Source organism: Cryptomeria japonica, chromosome 4 (genome assembly GCF_030272615.1).
Source record: "Cryptomeria japonica chromosome 4, Sugi_1.0, whole genome shotgun sequence".
Lineage (NCBI taxonomy): Eukaryota > Viridiplantae > Streptophyta > Pinopsida > Cupressales > Cupressaceae > Cryptomeria > Cryptomeria japonica.
In genome coordinates, this window is record NC_081408.1 from 368,801,582 (window position 1) to 368,813,797 (window position 12,216).

Below are 12,216 nucleotides of genomic sequence, written 5' to 3' on the forward strand. Positions count from 1 at the left end.
TATTATTTTTAAACCCTTTTTATGCCCAAAAAGATGGATTTTTTTCTTTTGGCCATATCTTGGGCATACGGAGTCATTTTTTCAAAAATGAATAGGCATCGGAAAGCTGGTTCCGAGCCGGACCTCGTCATGTTGGTAATTTTTTCCAATTTTGTTGTTTGACTTTGTTTTTTTCCAGTCAAAGTGGGGTCTCTTTTTTGCACTCCAAGAGCCATAGAATGAGCATCCGAACTTCGTTTTTCGAAAACTTTATATCATTGGAAAGCTTGTTCTGTGCACTTTCCAACCATATGAGTTTTATTTCCAAATTCTGGTCCATGCATATTTTATTCATTTTTTTGCTTTTTAGCACTCTGGTGGATATCTTGGTTGTTTCAGGTCCTGGGATCTCTTCTCTGGGTAGAATGTCTCTATTTTGGTTCTCGTTTCTATTTCCAGTCTTCTTATCATTGTAGCTTGTATTTATGCAAATGCACTGAGATAAAGTATCATCATGCATTGTTTACATGGAATCTTGCACCTCTTGTGCCTTATTGTACATGCACTACTTATAAAGTGCCATGGGGGGTTGATGTTTGCCTTGTTTGTCATCTACCGTTGTCCAGTGAGTGTTCTTTCCACGACATTCGCCTCATGATGTGTGTCAAGTGAGTGTTCCTTCCACGACACCATGTACTTTCTCTGCACCTTCGATGTTCCTGGTTCTTCGTCATGCAGTTCTTGTTGGCCGTTCTTTTCAGTGTACCTGTCCCTCTCCCTTTTTAGCATTATGGGGAGGTTTGTCCCATTGGTTCTAATGCTTCCTTGGTTCGATTGATCAGCTCTTTAGGCTTTGGTGTCTCATGCCATCTGTATCTTCGAGTTCAGTTGTTTGCCTTTGTTTGCCATCTGATTCGAGTAGTGCCATTTGAGGGCACTCATGCAGATTACAGTCTTCTCTACCTGATCATGTTCTATTTCAGTGGAGGTTCTTCAGATCAGTAGTTACTCTTCGGCAGTGTTTGCAGCTATTTCCTGCTTCAGTGGTGTTCTTCTTGCTTTTCCATCTCTTTTTGGAGTAAAGTTTTTTCCCATGTGGTTTTCTCTATTTCTCCAGTTCATAGAGATTTGGTTGTGATTGGGTACCTCATCAGGCCTTGTTGTCGGGACCCAAATTTGCCTTCATCATGTAGTTACATTTTTTGCTTCATGCATTTAGTTTTTTAGCTACTCCCTAAGTTCATCTTAAGGGGGGGTGTTAGAGTTATCTTGTATTAGCTAATAATTATTTATTTAATTATTAGTCTATTAAACTCTATGCTTAAGCTAAACTTAGGCATTTAATAAATATTGTAGGTATTTAATAATTATTAAATACCTTTAGGTATTCTAATTATTAAATACACATTATCCCTTTAGGGTTTCTTTGGGGTTGCATACCTTTAGGGTTTCTATTATCCTTTTATAAGCACTAATACATTTGGGGTCAAATTCCGACGGACAAGGAGCATAGTGTGAAAATTTGATTTTTTTTTTTTTTAATGCTCGTGTTCATCGAAATTCCGACGACATCGGGCATTTTATTAAAAAAAAAAAAAGACAACTCATTTTCATTTTGAAAGCAAGTCGCGCCTGCCCTCCCCGCTGGAGCGATCTCTGCACTGCAAGCAAGGGTTTTTGGCTGAAGTTTCCACCTCTGGCTCGCTTTTGTCCACCTCTGGCCTCATCTTTGTTTCCTGGTATGTATGTATGGTGGATTCATTGTTAATCTCGTGCCAATAAAATCTATTAGCTAATCTAAAACAACGACAATCACCTTCTTAACTGACTCTAGAAATGTTTGCTGCCTCCCTCAAGCCACTCAAGAATGCACCATGCATTGTTGCAGGGTAACGCCTATTGGTGGCCTCTCCTGCAAAAAAAACCCTACCATCTCCCACACTCTCTGCTAATATATCATAGTCATCACGGCCAAATGCCCCAACTGCAACATGTGAATAGGAACCAAGACTGAAGGGATCACTACCCCATCTCGTGAACACTGTTTGGAGAGGATCAGGGACTTGCACACCTCTTGGCCCATAAATACCTGCATATGCCAGCTAATTGGTCAATTCGATAGAACATACATACACAAACATTTAATTTCCAACTTTCTCAATTCAAAACAACACATACCCAATCATTAGTTTACCAAAATCAAAAAACAACAGATACCATAATTTGTTTGACCTAATCGCTCATTTCAAACACCTCAAAAAATTGTGAAGTCTCATAAATTGTGAAGGTAAAAATCAAGAATGGGTATCCCCTATGAAGGATTAATGATATCTTTGATCATATGAGACGATCTATAATATTATATAAGATAGGTCCCTTAGATATGGCTGCCACAAATTGAGGATTAAGGAAGAGGATATTTAAAAGATAGATTTTAGGACTTATTATGGCTACCACGATTTCACATTAGTGTCATTTGAGTCAAATAATGCTACAACTTTCATGAATTTATTGAACATTGCACCAAGAGATTGAGGATAGTTTTATAATTCTTAAGGGAGAATAAGATCTTTGGTAAGCTATTCAAGTGTACTTTCTACAAGGACAAGGTGAATTATCTACACCTTATGATTTTAGTGGGAGGGATTGTAGTTGATCTAGAGAAAATAAAAGCAATTGTGGGGTTGCCTACACCACATAATGTAACTAAAATCTAGAGCTTCATGGGACTTGCAAGATACTACAATAAGTTTGTATAAGGATTTTCTAAAATTGTAGCACCAATCACTTCACTCCACAGAAAGGGAAAATATTTGAGTGGAATGAGAAGTGTGACCAATCTTTCCAATTTTTGAAGAAGCTCATTTCAGATCCTATATTGACTGTAGCCAATCCAAATGGGTAATTCATGGTGATAACAAAATGAATTAAGATAAGGAGTAGGAGGAGTGCTAATGCAAAATGGGCAAGTGGTTGCTTATTAGTCTAGTCCAAGTTGAAATAATATAAGTCAAACTTTGCATCCCATGACCTAGAGTTATTAGCCATAGTTCATGTGCTTTAGATGTGGAGGCACTATCTTTTGGGTAAGCCTTTTGAATTGAAGATGGACGACCTAGGCCTTAAATATATATTTACTCAACCCAATCTCAATGCTCACAAAAATAGATGGATATAGTTTCTTATTGAATATAAATTTGGGATTGAATACATTAAGGAGATGAAACATAGATAAATAGATGCTCTTAGTAGAAGAAGGCATCTAGCAGCCATGATTACTACAAGGTCTAATTTGAAAAAGTGGCTCATAATCTTCAAAGAGATTATTCCATGATGGAGAAAGATGTAGAGAAAAACCCCTTGGACCATCGATTTAATAGATATTTATTTAAGTTGGATGGATTATTAAGATACCAAGGGAGAATGTACATTCTAAACTTAGGGATTTGAGGAAGTTGATCTTAGAGGAGATCCACAACACACCATGGTAGAAAAATTGAGATCTTTATATTTTTAGCCAAGACTCGAGAAGGATGAGATTGAATTTGTAGCTTGATGATTGGAGTGCAAACATGATTACTACAAGGAGATGAAACATAGAAAAATAGATGCCCTTAGTAGAAGAAGGCATCTAGCAGCCATTATTATTAAAAGGTCTAATTTGAGAAATTGGTTCATAATCTTCAAAGATATTATTCCATAATGGAGAAAGATGTAGAGAAAAACCCCTTGCACCATCGATTCAATAGATATTTGTTTTAGTTAGATGGATTATTAAGATACCAAGGGAGAATGTACATTCTAAACTTAGGGATTTGAGGAGGTTGATGTTAGAGGAGATCCACAGCACACCTTATTCAAGGTGCCTAGGACTAGCCAAGATGGTAGGAAAATTGAGATCTTTATATTTTTAGCCAAGAATCGAGAAGGATGAGATTGAATTTGTAGCTTGATGATTGGAGTGCAAACAAGCCAAGACTAAGCATATACACCTAGTAGGGTTTGTATACTCACATGACATACTTAAATATAAATGACAAGCTATTAGCATGGATTTTATTTAAGGGTTGCCGATATAAAAGAATAAACATGATGTCATTTTGGTAGTTGTGGATAAGTTGACCAAGGTAGCATACTTCACCCAAAGGATTTTTCAAGATGGATTGTTTACGTTAGCTAAGAAGTTTATCTGAGAGATATGTCATTTGAATTGAGTACTTGAGATGATCATATCAAAATGAGATACTCATATAATTTCTAAATTTTGGAAAATATTGAATGAAATATTTGGGATAATATTGAATTTTAGTTTGACATACTACCCACAGACAAATTGACAAACAAAGATAGTGAAGCAAGTAGTCGAAGACCTCCTTAGGATGTATTCCATGGATTAATAGTCTACGTTGGAGGAGTATCTTCCATTGGAAGAGTTTGCATATAATAACTCCTATCATGCATCTTTGGGTATGACACCATTTAAATATCTTTATGGATGAAAGTATTGTACACATATCATTTGGGATATCTAGTTGAAGACAAGATTGGAATTGGTTCAAATATTCTTAGGAGATACATGATGAAATGAGATTAACCAAGGGGTGGTTAAAGGAGGTAGAAAACATATAGAAGAGCTATGCACGTAAGAATGGGACTTTCAAAACAAAGTCTTTTTGAGGGTTAAACCTCATAAGAGTTCTATATCATTGGGAAAATTAGCCAAACTAGTACCTAGAATTGTAGGTCTATTTGATGTGTCAGAAGTAATAACTGTGGTTACATATATACTTTATCTACTGTGGTCTATTTGATGTGTCAGAAGTAATAACTGTGGTTACATATATACATCTACACACATCCTATTCTAAACTGACCAAAAAAGAAGAAATCTCATGATGATAGAAATACGTTACAGTAACCATAGATATTAATGTAGACATGCTAGAAACGCATCATGTTAATGTTTGTAGCTTTAGTCGAATGATCATTTAGAATACTAGCGAGTCACTGTTTTGGAGTTGATTTCCATTCACTTGCTTACTCTCCACCATACATTAGAGTTTGTAAAGCTTTAAACCTCCTTCTATTTGTTTGCAAACAAGATCAAGGAGTGGTTTTTGACCCTGCCCATGGGTTTTGAGGTTGCCAAGATCAATTAATGATCTTTTAAGCAAAGTAGTAACGCCCAGCTGGCTGTCACAGTCAATTATGACTGATTTTTACACTTTTGTTGAAGTTGTTTATGCTATCTTCCTCTTCCAAATAGCAAGTATGAAGGACAACAAGCATCCAAAGATAGGGCATTAATAAAGAGCACAAATCAGACCTTTGGGAAAGAGTTTAGACAGTGTAAAGTGCAGGTCCAAAGTGAAAAACCAATGAAAGGGCAAAAATGCAGTCATAATTAACTTGACAGTGAACAACTTATTGTTTTGTAATTGCCAATGCCTTTTTGTGTAGGGCTAATGTGATTCTCTTGTGTCTCTAATGATAGACATGTTCTCATGTTCTAGAATGTAATTGGTTTTCATACTAAAGATGTGTTTGTAGAAAGCAAGAAAGGAAAAGTTGTCAATGTTGCATACTCCTTATGAGCAACTTTTGTAAACCTTGTTCTCTAACCCTTGGAAGGTGTAAAACCGTCTTTTCATGGCCTAATTAGCTTAGAATACTCAAAAATGTCTCTCAGAAAGTCTGCAACAGGCAAACTTTTAGTAAGAATTTGCAGACACAATGCTCAGAAATTCACACAATCAGCTACATTAAATACGTTCTCTATTAAGTTCAATGTTTTAAGATGAAAAAGAAGAGTTAAATGGTTTTGGTTCGATTTGCAATTTTTGTGAAGCTTTTGCACTAAAGTTTCCATAGCCTAATTTTTTTGCCTGTGAAGAAAGACCATGTCAGATAATATCAGCGAAGAACAAAATAAGGAGACAATTGCTAGATTATGGTCTAACTTGAAAAGAAAAGGTGATGGGAAATGTTATTGTCCCTGCAAAATTTGTAAGGGCTTAAAGACTAGAAGACTTCTAATCAAAACAACTAAGAAACATTGTAGGGAGCATGGTCACATTGAAGGATGACATGATTATCATCCACTAGTAAGTTGTTCATTATATCATTTTAACAATTTATATACATAAGAAATCACTTGATAATGAGATCATGATCACGGTTTATTTATGTATATCAATTTTATATAGGTGGAGCACCCTAGAGCACATGGTATGGATCAACAAAACCCTGAGAATATGGTTTTGGAAGTGGAGGAACATGGAGGTGTGAATATCGAAGCTGAAGATAATGATCCCATGGAAGATGACGATCATGCACCAAAAAACACAATTGAAGATGATGGTACAAATACATTGATCCATGACACATTTAGTACTGGCACAGCTGATCATGATGATTAGGATGACCTTGATGTTCATGATTTACCTCTTCTTGAGAAGGCATATGAGCCTCTTTACAAAGGCTCCCAAACAACTCTTCTCTCTGCTATATTGTTGTTGGTGAACTTGAAGGTTATGAATGGTTTATCCAACATAACAATCTCTCGTATGTTAAGGTGTGTCATACATGTCATTACAATTAATAAATGGTGAATCATGTACCATTAATATTCTTTATATTAACACCTCAAACTTTTTTTTTAGTTGTAGATTGATAGGTGAGTTTTTCTTACCACCATCAAATATTCTACCTCGCTCGTACCGAGAATTATCTGCCATTGTGAAAGATATTGGAATGGAGTATCAAACAATAGATGTTTGTCCCAATGATCATATTATATATCATAAACAACATGAATTTGGAACATAATGCCCTAAATGTCATATCAGTAGATATCGAACAGATCAAATAACAAAAAAGGTGCCTCACAAGGTTCTTCGTTATATTCCCATTATTCCACGTATGCAATGATTATTTAGGTGCACTAGCTTGGCACAATTTATGGATTACCATGCACACAATAGAAGTCGAGATGACATTATTCGAATGTCTACGGATGGTTCAGCATTTATGGACATAGAGAAAAAGTGGCCACACTTTAAAGAAGAACCTCGTAATCTCAGGCTTTCATTGGCAGCGGATGGTGTCAATCCATTTGGAGAGTTGAGATCTGTTTACTCAGTGTGGCCTATTTTTGTTATCAACAATAATATTCCTCCATGGATGTCAATAAAGAGGGAGCATATAATGTTGGCAATGATTGTTCCAGGTATTTTATCATTTAATAGTCATCTACATTTAATTATAAATATTGTAGTAAAATGGTCATAATAATTATGTAATGTTTTTGTTCATTCCACTAGGCAAGTACCAAGTTAAAGATATGAATGTATATATCGAGCCTCTTATCGACGAGTTGCTAGAGTTATGGAATGGTGTGACCATGTATGACATCTCTAGACCAATAGGACAAAGACAATTTCAATTCCATGCAATGCTTGTATGGACAATACATGATGCCCCAGGGCTAACACATTTTTGTGGTACGTTATAGTGTTCAAGTTGCGCATGATAATTATAATTATAAAAATTAACAGATTTAATAGAATTATACATTATCTTGTAGGTCTTCAAACAAAGGGAAAATTTGCATGTCTAGTTTGTGGCCCAAAGATGAAATCCCGTCATTCAAAAAGTTTAGGAAAGCAGGTGTTTGATGAGTATAGGCACTTCCATCACAAAAATCATAAGTACCGGAATACTGAAAAACATCTTTTCAATGGGAAAGAAGAGACTACATCAAAGCCACGAAGAATGACTCCTCATTTATGGAAGTTGGAATATAATAGAATTAATCGTCAAGGTAATGTCATTCCATCTAATGGTTTATGTTTGGAATTTGAATTTTTCTATTGTGTTTTGTTTACTGATGATGTAATTGATGATACTGAAGGTCGTCAAGGCATGGATGGCCACCTTCCAAAGGGACTAAAAAGTTATCCCAAACAATTCAGTAGGTTGCCTTACTACGAGCAGCTACAAATTGTGCATTTGTTTGATATAATGCATATTGGAAAGAATATAACAGAGACATTATGGAAAATATTGGATGGAAGGCGTGACAAAGAAAAAATTGTCAAAATTTGTAATGACATTGTGGAATCCAATCATGCAATGAAAAATGTCATTCAATCAAATAGCAATGGAGATCAGATTAATATAAGTGCCCTTCCTTGGTTATTAACGAAGTAGCAAAGCAATTCTATAAAAGAAGTCATACGAAAAATTTGATTCCCACAGGATTTGCTGCGAACATAAACAATCTCATATCAAAGAAGAGTGAATTTGGGCCAGGGATGAAAACGCATGATTGGCATACCTTCATTAAGGTAATTCGCATTCTTGTGTATTTACTATGTATTTGTATACTGTGCATGTACTTTTCATTGTATTATGTTAGAAAACAATGAAAAGATCATTTTATAATTGTGCAGTACGTTCTACCTCTATCTCTCCCAGACCACTTCGACAATAATATCAAGCAAGTCATATATGATCTTGGAAAATACATGAGGTAAGTAGTGATGTTTGTTCAATTTGTTGTATAGATATTATATTTGCCATTTGTTTTACTTGTTATGCAATATATTTGTATATTATTTTGTAAAGTCTCGTTTATATATTTTTGCATCTTCAATCTCTTTAATTAGGTGGTTGTCATCTAAAGAAATCCACAAGGAAGATATAAAATATTGGAAGAGAAAAATCCCTCATCTAATGTGTGAAATGCAAAAGTGTCTACCTTCAACTTTTTTCAATGCACAAGAACACTACCTCATACACCAAGTTGAGGAGATCAAATTGTGTGGACCTGTACACACTAGGTCAATGTGGATGAATGAGAGGCACTTGAAATTTTTGAAGGCTTTGGTTCGACAAAGAGCACATCCTGAGGGTTCTATGGTGGAGGGATATATGGTATACCAAACTATGGTGTACAGTACTGAATATCTTCCTAAGTTTGCAGCAAAAATCCACGTAGATCGCATTTGGGATCCCAACCCCATTAATAAATTTGAAGGGGATCACTTGATGGGGAAAGGTAGATTGAAGAAAGTGAGAGGTAATTATAAGATGTTATTGTAGTAAATTAATTCTTCATCTTCTAAATAAATCAATTGTAAGTGGTCTATTAATTATTTGTACAGTTGGTCGGGAGTGGGATGCGCTACATTTGTATATTGCAAACAATCTTGATTGGATGACGGTGTGGATTGAACGATGTCAACATTCTGGTCGCACATTAACATGGCATGGTGTCGCTTCATTGGTTAAAGAAGCTCATCGTAATGGAGATTCCAATGTTACACAAAGGGAAATTGATTTAGCATATGGTTTAAGAGATCAACAGGTACGTATAATTTTATTAGTCACCCGTATGTTTATCAACTCATGATGCAATAATTTTAATATGTTAGACATATTGCAGGTCAAACACCACAAGGCTATGTGCTGCAATGGTCATAAATTTCGCATCAAACAATTGGATGACACGAAGAAAACTTGTGATTCTGGGATAACTGCAGTCTTTGAGGTGACCAATATTTCATCTAGAAACGACATACATCCTCAAGTGTCTCAAAATCGATACTATGGCATTTTGGATGATATACTTGAGTGTGACTTTAATTCCTTCAAATTAGTTCTGTTCGTCATCAAATGGTATAGGCTACGACTGAATATAAATGATCCTGATAGAACTGTTATCGAACATGATAATGGATTTACAATGGTTAATACAAGGTCATTTGAACGAGTTGGGGATGAGCCCTATGTTCTTCCAAGTCAATGTGAGCAGGTATTTTACTCGGAGGTTCCACATAAACCGGGTTGGTCATTTGTTGTTAGACATGATCCAAGAGGAAGGCCGATAATGTATAATGTGATGGAAGAAGAAGATACCGAAGAAGTAGAAGATGATATAGATGATCACGATCGATAGTTACTCGATGATGTTCCTGACGGAAATGTACACGAAGAAGAAGTTGATGATGATGATGGTGTTGTTGCTGATGATGATGGTGATGGTGATGGTGATGGTGATGGTGATGGTGATGGTGATGGTGATGGTGATGGTGATGGTGATGGTGATGGTGATGGTGATGGTGATGGTGATGGTGATGGTGATGGTGATGGTGATGGTGTCGGTGTCGGTGATGGTGATGACGATGACGATGACGATGACGACGACGACGACGAGGATGATGACGATGATGATGATGATGATGACGATGATGATGATGATGATGATGATGATGATGATGATGATGATGATGATGATGATGATGATGATGAGTTGGATGAAGAAGAAGATCAATGACATGAATGAAATGTATGAGATGCGATTATTATATTATCTATTTAATATTGATATCTTGATAGAAATTGATTTGACTTATATGGTTACATAAATAATTCATATGTTTTGAATTCTAATGTCATTACTTAATTAATTCATGATGCACCTCTAGCTATGTGATAGATGGTGATTTAAAATACATATGTGATGGATTACATGCTTATGATGATACATGTGACATTTTTTGAACTTTGTGTTTATTTATGGAATGTGGACTACTTATTAGCTATGTGATGGATGGTGATTTATGATACATATGTGATAAATTGCATGTTTATGATGATACATATGTGATTCTTATGATGCTCAATTACATATATGATGATACATATGTGATGCTTATGATGCTTATGATGCTTATGATACTACAGTATTTATTGTTTATCAAATTACAAATGTAATGCTTATGATGCTCAATTGTTGGTGCAAGAACCTAAACCCCTTTGACGAGGATCCTGCATAGTCTCATGGATCGACAGGTATAAGTCAATACACCTTATAGAAATAATATATTTTTAAAAAATTACAAGAAAAATAAACTTCCTCGGTTTTTCAAACATCAGCATTAGTAGCAAATCTAATACAGTTATCAACACTTGAGGCCCCAGTTGGACTTACTCAAATTTTAATCTCAACATCAACTTTATGGCCAACTTCTTCATCAATATTACCCTCATTTGCAAAATATCTCTCTCATTACCAGCTAACTCTCTCATTTGATGGTGCACAAGTATCACCAAATAGGTATTTGTCAGATGTGTCTTCCTCGAGTGAGGGAAATGCAGGAATAGAAGAGGAAAGTGAGACATGTAGTAGATCTCAAATAGGGAGATCAACTAGAGGTCAAAAGATTAGAAGAAAATTCAATAAACGCATTGAATTTTTTCTTGCTCAAGGGGGGTCATGTTCTTATGATGATGAGACCAAAGGCGACATTGAGGTGCCCTTGAGGTACAAACATCTACTGAAACAATGTGTACCCAAGGAACTTCCTCCAATAAACACTGATTTTTGTGTTAATGAGAGGATATATCGCATAGCACCTTCATTGTTACATGGTTTGGGCCTATTTTCCATGGACAACATAAATGTCTGTTACAACAAAGTTGCTGAATTGATGGAGTTTGTTGGACCTTGTTACAATTATAATGATTGGATGCAGATTGTTCGATATAAAAAAAGTATGCGTAGGTATGCACTGTCAGCCAATTATATACAACAAAAAGATAATGATCAAAGTAAACGAGTGGCTGTATACATTGATGGAAGGCCAAAAGCAACAGGGAATATTGTAGTTTTTATAAATAGTACACGACCTGGGTCAACTAATAAGCAACCCAATTGCATATTTGAGGCACGTGAGGGAAATTGTGTGTTTGTATGTGCGATAAAATCAATAAGTGTAGGGGAAGAGCTGCTAATCGATTACAATTTGAATCGTATAGATACAAACAAAGTTACTATCATGGGGGTGGTACGTACTATATATATACCATTTAAGCCAACTTCCAATTGATGAATCCAATAAACCATTGTATTATTAAGTTTTTTTGCTAAGTCTATTGGTTTCATTTCGCTAACGTTTTTATATTTTTTCTTTGTCACAGGGCCACATGGATCCACCACATAGCACACATAGGGGTGTAGGTCCCGACACTTCTACGGAGCAGGTAAACCTCATTGTAATTGTACAAATTAGATAGAATCAAACTGTTACATTATGATCTTTTCTTGAGTGTTTTGAAGTAATTTTGATAGTGTTAATTATATTCTTGTCATAGACGGATGTTCGGGATAAGGGAAAGGAACCTGCAGTACCTTAGCACCTCCATAGGGATGTGGGGCACTTGACAGTGTTA